At 54.7% G+C, this 7500-nt stretch overlaps 1 protein-coding gene across 1 annotated transcript in view; it reads right to left on the bottom strand.

Annotated features, from left to right (window-relative positions):
* Positions 1 to 7500, bottom strand: part of znrf2b (zinc and ring finger 2b) — a 42658-nt gene that overhangs the window by 19343 nt on the left and 15815 nt on the right. The gene's annotated exons all lie outside the window — the stretch shown is intronic.

Below are 7500 nucleotides of genomic sequence, written 5' to 3' on the forward strand. Positions count from 1 at the left end.
CATATCCCTCTCCCTGCCCCCTATCCCATATCCCTCTCCCTGCCCCCCATCCCATATCCCTCTCCCTGCCCCCCATCCCATATCCCTCTCCCTGCCCCCTATCCCATATCCCTCTCCCTGCCCTCTCTCCCTGCCCCCCATCCCATATCCCTCTCCCTGCCCCCTATCCCATATCCCTCTCCCTGCCCCCCATCCCATATCCCTCTCCCTGCCCCCCATCCCATATCCCTCTCCCTGCCCTCTCTCCCTGCCCTCTCTCCCTGCCCCTGCACTCGGTACTAGCCTCCCCCCTCTTCCTCTTTCTCTCCTCTAGAGCTTGCAGCATCTTCAGGACTGAGGCCACTCTGCTCTCCTCTGAAACTCGGCCTCAGCACAGCTCTGGGTTCCGTCTTATTAAATCTTGTTTATGCATCAGCGTTCATCTTCTTTTATCGATTTAACGGAGCTCTTCCTTCCTCCCTCCCTCCCCCATCTCCCCTGTCTCCCCATATCTCCCCCCTTAGCTCTCTGGAGTGTGATTGATAGAGTGAATCCAGAAACATGAAAACATGAAACATGGAGCCCACATATTCTCACACACACACACACACACACACACACACACACACACACACACACACACACACACACACACACACACACACACACACACACACACACACACACACACACACACACACACACACACTGGGGAGCCCCTAGGCTAACACCCTGTCTACACCAGACTATCCTGCTTCAACCCTGTCTACACCAGACTATCCTGCTTCTTGTGTGCAGTTAAATGCTCTACCTTCTGATCTATACCCAGCCCTGACCCAGTCTAGATGCAGACGCAGATCAGTGAGGTGGTTACTGGTTAGTGAGGAATATAAGGTAATGTGAGGTAGACAGCCTGTTCCTGTGTCTGTCAGAGCTGCTGGTCTGAATGAGAGCTTCGAGCTAGTTCAATGGGGAGAAATCCTTCAGTTTCTAACGTGCTGCTGCTGTTCTCTAAATAACAAAACAGGATCTAAGAGAAGGGAACAAAGAAATTGTGATGAGGCGCGTGTCGTCACGGGAACGCCAACACACCAACCATGTCTCACCCTGTGACACTGAAGAACCGTGGACACTCACAAGATCATCACCCTTCTTTACCCAACATCTCTGGAGAAGGTTCTGGGTCTGGAGCAAGGGAAGGGCCAGGGACAAGGTCCAGGGCCATGGTCTGGGGCACGTGCAGGAAGAAGTCGCAGTGTGCTGTGTGTGAGTGTGTATGAGTTTTCTTACAGGGCCGAGGTGGGGTCCAGCCATGGTGGTGGGGGGGGGGGGAGCATGACTACCCAGTGAGGGAGAGGGAGAGCGGGGCAGGGAGAGGGGGCATGTACCCAGTGAGGGAGAGGGAGAGCGGGGCTGAGAGCAGAAGAGAGAGCCCCTCCTGTTTCAGCCACTGTGATTAAGTCATGGAAGTTGATAAGCTGTGAAGCCGAACAGCGTGTTCTGGACTAGCTGGCTGTCACCCGGCACTGGAACATGAATACTGTATGTTTAGAGACAGGCAGCGAGAGAGAGAGAGAGAGAGAGAGAGAGAGGGGGTGGGGGGGTAGAGAGAGAGAGAGAGGGGGGGGAGAGAGAGAGATAGAGAGAGAGAGAGAGAGAGAGAGAGGGGGGAGAAAGAGAGAGACGAAGAGAGAGACGAAGAGAGGGTGTGCAGGGTTGCTGGACTGCATTGATGAGTGTGTTTTGTCACAGTACTGTCAGCAGTGGTCTATCTGCAGGGTAACAGCTACACATAACCCTGACAACACACACTCACACACTAATCCACACTAATTCACACTCCCCCCCCCCCCTCTCTCTCTCTCTCTCTCTCTCTCTCTCTCTCTCTCTCTCTCTCTCTCTCTCTCTCTCTCACACACACACACACACGCACACTAACAGTCCCATACCAGTAGCAGTTCTTCACAGTGCTCTAAAAGATGCAGAAGTAGATTGAGTACTGCTGTCTAGACAGACACTACATCTATCCTGCAGCTGGGACATGCAGCGGGTTGCGATGATGTCACATAGGCTCTGTGGGCGAGCTCCACCACCAGGCCCTGCTGTTGAGGAGCTGGAGCAGAGACATGGCGGCGGGTAGCGATGATGTCGCATAGGCTCTGTGGGCGAGCTCCACCACCAGGCCCTGCTGTTGAGGAGCTGGAGCAGAGACATGGCGGCGGGTAGCGATGATGTCACATAGGCTCTGTGGGCGAGCTCCACCACCAGGCCCTGCTGTTGAGGAGCTGGAGCAGAGACATGGCGGCGGGTAGCGATGATGTCACATGGGCTCTGTGGGCGAGCTCCACCACCAGACCCCGCTGCTAAGTAACTAGAGGGGAATGCTGTAGAATCTCTCTCTCTCCATCTCTCTCTCTCACCCTTCCCTCTCTCACCCCTCTCTCTCCCTCCCTCCCCCCCTCCCCCCCTCTCCTCCCTCCCTCCCTCCCCCCCCCCTCCCTCCCTCCCTCCCTCCCATCTGTCTGCCGGTCCCCCTCCCCCGCGTGTGAAGACTATTATTAAAGTCAGAGTGCTGACAGCTCTCAGGGTGCCACCAAGCCAGCCTGCTGGACACCTCTCTATTTACAGACGAGAGGAGGAAGAAGGGAGGGGGAAGGACAGAGAGACGGAGAGAGACACGGAGAGAGAGACGGAGAGAGAGGGAAAGAGTGCCAGAGACAAAATGAGGAAGAAAGCCTGTAATTTCCTTTCTTCTGCTATCAAGAGGATATTGGAGTGTCTGGGGCCGGCGGGAGCCACAGAAACAAACAGCTGGAGGGAGGAGAGGAACGAGGGAATACAGAAGGAGGGATAGAATGTGAACGACCCCCTGAGACCAGTCAAGAGTTCAACTGGATCAACGAGGAGGCTTACCACTGTCCACACACACACACGCACACACAGACATACAAACACACACATGCACACACATGCATGTATGCAAACACACACACAGAAACACGCAGGCATACACACCAGATTGACAGACTAGACACACTCCTGCCCCAGATCTCTGTTATTGTGGGCTGGCTGCAACATGAGCAACTCCAGCCTCACTCCCTATCACTCCCTCTCTCTCTCTCTCTCTCTCTCTCTCTCTCTCTCTCTCTCTCTCTCTCTCTGCATCTCTGTCTCTCTCCATCTCTCTCTCTCTCCATCACTTCCTCTCTCCATCACTTCCTCTTTCCATCAGGGGAGGGGGGAAGGGAGGAGGAGAAGAGTGTAGAAGGGTAGGGTGGAGGATATGAGAGGAGAGAGGAGGGGAAGGGAGGAGGAGATGAGAGGAGAGAGTAGGGGAAGGGAGGAGGAGATGAGAGGAGAGAGGAGGGGAAGGGAGGAGGAGATGCGAGGACAGAGGAGGGGAAGGGAGGAGGAGACTGGAGAGGAGAGAGGAGGGGAAGGGAGGAGGAGACTGGAGAGGAGAGAGGAGGGGAAGGGAGGAGGAGACTGGAGAGGAGAGAGGAGGGGAAGGGAGGAGGAGATGAGAGGAGAGAGGAGGGGAAGGGAGGAGGAGACTGGAGAGGAGAGCTGGACGTGGCTGCCAGAATGGGGTGAGGGTATAAAAAGAAGAGGAGCAGGAAGAGAGAGGCGGGGGAGGAGGAAGGTATTAATAAACGCTTCGCTGGGGAGACAGAGAAGTAGGGTACTCCCTGACAAACTGACAAGTGGAGGTGACTGGGACACTGGGAGAGGACAGGCTGAGACATAGTCCTTGCTCTCACTAGGTCAATAACACACACACATAGATACACCAGCATGAGCACACACAGACACACAAATCTTCTATTTCTGGGTCGGCACATGGTCTACACAAGAAGACCCTGACTCACTGTGGTCTGTTACTGAACACCCTGACTCACTGTGGTCTGTTACTGAACACCCTGACTCACTGTGGTCTGTTACTGAACACCCTGACTCACTGTGGTCTGTTACTGAACACTCTGACTCACTGTGGTCTGTTACTGAACACCCTGACTCACTGTGGTCTGTTACTGAACACCCTGACACACTGTGGTCTGTTACTGAACACCCTGACTCACTGTGGTCTGTTACTGAACACCCTGACTCACTGTGGTCTGTTACTGAAGACCCTGACTCACTGTGGTCTGTTACTGAACACCCTGACTCACTGTGGTCTGTTACTGAACACCCTGACACACTGTGGTCTGTTACTGAACACCCTGACACACTGTGGTCTGTTACTGAACACCCTGACTCACTGTGGTCTGTTACTGAACACCCTGACTCACTGTGGTCTGTTACTGAACACCCTGACTCACTGTGGTCTGTTACTGAAAACTCTGACTCACTGTGGTCTGTTACTGAAGACCCTGACTCACTGTGGTCTGTTACTGAAGACCCTGACTCACTGTGGTCTGTTACTGAACACCCTGACTCACTGTGGTCTGTTACTGAACACCCTGACTCACTGTGGTCTGTTACTGAACACTCTGACTCACTGTGGTCTGTTACTGAACACCCTGACTCACTGTGGTCTGTTACTGAACACCCTGACTCACTGTGGTCTGTTACTGAACACCCTGACACACTGTGGTCTGTTACTGAACACCCTGACACACTGTGGTCTGTTACTGGACACCCTGACACACTGTGGTCTGTTACTGAACACCCTGACACACTGTGGTCTGTTACTGAACACCCTGACTCACTGTGGTCTGTTACTGAACACCCTGACTCACTGTGGTCTGTTACTGAACACCCTGACTCACTGTGGTCTGTTACTGAACACCCTGACACACTGTGGTCTGTTACTGAACACCCTGACACACTGTGGTCTGTTACTGAACACCCTGACACACTGTGGTCTGTTACTGAACACCCTGACACACTGTGGTCTGTTACTGAACACCCTGACACACTGTGGTCTGTTACCGACCCACACTTTCATGGGGTCCCATCACTAGGTGTGTATACGTGTGTGCGTGCATGTGTGAGTGTGCATGTGTGTGTATGTATGTGCATGAGTGCATGTGTGTGTGTGTGTGCGTGTACGTGTGTGTGATATTGAATCCCAGTTGTTCTTCTTTGCTAAGCAGACATCCAGCAAACACTTCTGTTTGAGTTGAGATCAACACGCTAACTGTTACCATGGCGTCCAGCCATATCCCGCTCTGAGATGCCAGGCTGCTGCAAGCCTGCTCTTATCAGCCTCCTGCACAATGGGTGCCAACCACAACAGTGCCACGGCGACAGTTAACTGTGCTGTGCACCAGGTGTGACCTCACAAAGCTTCAGCATGTTAAGAGATCTTCCAATCAGATAACAGGAGAGTGTGCCTCTCATATCAAATTTAGGAGGTTAACCATTCACTAAACACAGGCAGACAGACAGGCTGACAGGCTGACAGGGAGAGAGAGAGAGAGAGAGAGAGAGAGAGAGAGAGAGAGAGAGAGAGAGAGAGAGAGAGAGAGAGAGAGAGAGAGAGAGAGAGAGAGAGAGAGAGAGAGAGAGAGAGAGAGAGAGAGAGAGAGAGAGAGAGAGAAGGACGAAGGGAGAGAGAGTGAGAGAGAGACAGCGAGAAAGAGAAGGAGAGAAAGGGTCAGAAACAAAGATAAAAAGACAGAGAGAGAGACACAGAGAGAGAAAGAGAGACACAGAGAGAGAATGAGAGAGAGACATACACCCACACCTGGCCGTTCTCCACATGGCATGCAGCAGAGATTAGAGTGAGGGATGAAGCAGGTCGTCCAAGCCTCAGGTAACCCTCCAGAGTGCAGTCACCCTCCAGAGAGCAGTCACCCTCCAGAGAGCAGTCACCCTGCAGAGAGCAGTCACCCTCCAGAGAGCAGTCACCCTCCAGAGAGCAGTCACTCTCCAGAGAGCAGTCACCCTCCAGAGAGCAGTCACCCTGCAGAGAGCAGTCACCCTCCAGAGAGCAGTCACTCTCCAGAGAGCAGTCACCCTCCAGAGAGCAGTCACCCTCCAGAGAGCAGTCACCTTCCAGAGAGCAGTCACCCTCCAGAGAGCAGTCACTCTCCAGAGAGCAGTCACTCTCCAGAGAGCAGTCACCCTCCAGAGAGCAGTCACTCTCCAGAGAGCAGTCACCCTCCAGAGAGCAGTCACCCTGCAGAGAGCAGTCACCCTCCAGAGAGCAGTCACCCTCCAGAGAGCAGTCACCCTCCAGAGAGCAGTCACCCTCCAGAGAGCAGTCACTCTCCAGAGAGCAGTCACCCTCCAGAGAGCAGTCACCCTCCAGAGAGCAGTCACCCTCCAGAGAGCAGTCACCTTCCAGAGAGCAGTCACCCTCCAGAGAGCAGTCACTCTCCAGAGAGCAGTCACCCTCCAGAGAGCAGTCACCCTGCAGAGAGCAGTCACCCTCCAGAGAGCAGTCACCCTCCAGAGAGCAGTCACCCTCCAGAGAGCAGTCACCCTCCAGAGAGCAGTCACCCTGCAGAGAGCAGTCACCCTCCAGAGAGCAGTCACCCTGCAGAGAGCAGTCACCCTCCAGAGAGCAGTCACCCTCCAGAGAGCAGTCACCCTCCAGAGAGCAGTCACTCTCCAGAGAGCAGTCACTCTCCAGAGAGCAGTCACTCTCCAGAGAGCAGTCACCCTCCAGAGAGCAGTCACCCTCCAGAGAGCAGTCACTCTCCAGAGAGCAGTCACCCTGCAGAGAGCAGTCACCCTCCAGAGAGCAGTCACCCTCCAGAGAGCAGTCACCCTCCAGAGAGCAGTCACTCTCCAGAGAGCAGTCACCCTCCAGAGAGCAGTCACCCTCCAGAGAGCAGTCACCCTCCAGAGAGCAGTCACCTTCCAGAGAGCAGTCACTCTCCAGAGAGCAGTCACCCTCCAGAGAGCAGTCACTCTCCAGAGAGCAGTCACTCTCCAGAGAGCAGTCACCCTCCAGAGAGCAGTCACTCTCCAGAGAGCAGTCACCCTCCAGAGAGCAGTCACCCTCCAGAGAGCAGTCACCCTCCAGAGAGCAGTCACTCTCCAGAGAGCAGTCACCCTCCAGAGAGCAGTCACCTTCCAGAGAGCAGTCACCCTCCAGAGAGCAGTCACCCTCCAGAGAGCAGTCACCCTCCAGAGAGCAGTCACTCTCCAGAGAGCAGTCACTCTCCAGAGAGCAGTCACCCTCCAGAGAGCAGTCACTCTCCAGAGAGCAGTCACCCTCCAGAGAGCAGTCACCTTCCAGAGAGCAGTCACCCTCCAGAGAGCAGTCACCCTCCAGAGAGCAGTCACCCTCCAGAGAGCAGTCACCTTCCAGAGAGCAGTCACCCTGCAGAGAGCAGTCACCCTCCAGAGAGCAGTCACCCTCCAGAGAGCAGTCACCCTCCAGAGAGCAGTCACTCTCCAGAGAGCAGTCACTCTCCAGAGAGCAGTCACCCTCCAGAGAGCAGTCACCCTCCAGAGAGCAGTCACCCTCCAGAGAGCAGTCACCTTCCAGAGAGCAGTCACCCTCCAGAGAGCAGTCACCCTCCAGAGAGCAGTCACCCTCCAGAGAGCAGTCACTCTCCAGAGAGC

This window comes from Hypomesus nipponensis, chromosome 2 (assembly GCF_054491055.1).
Source record: "Hypomesus nipponensis isolate SF chromosome 2, ASM5449105v1, whole genome shotgun sequence".
NCBI lineage: Eukaryota > Metazoa > Chordata > Actinopteri > Osmeriformes > Osmeridae > Hypomesus > Hypomesus nipponensis.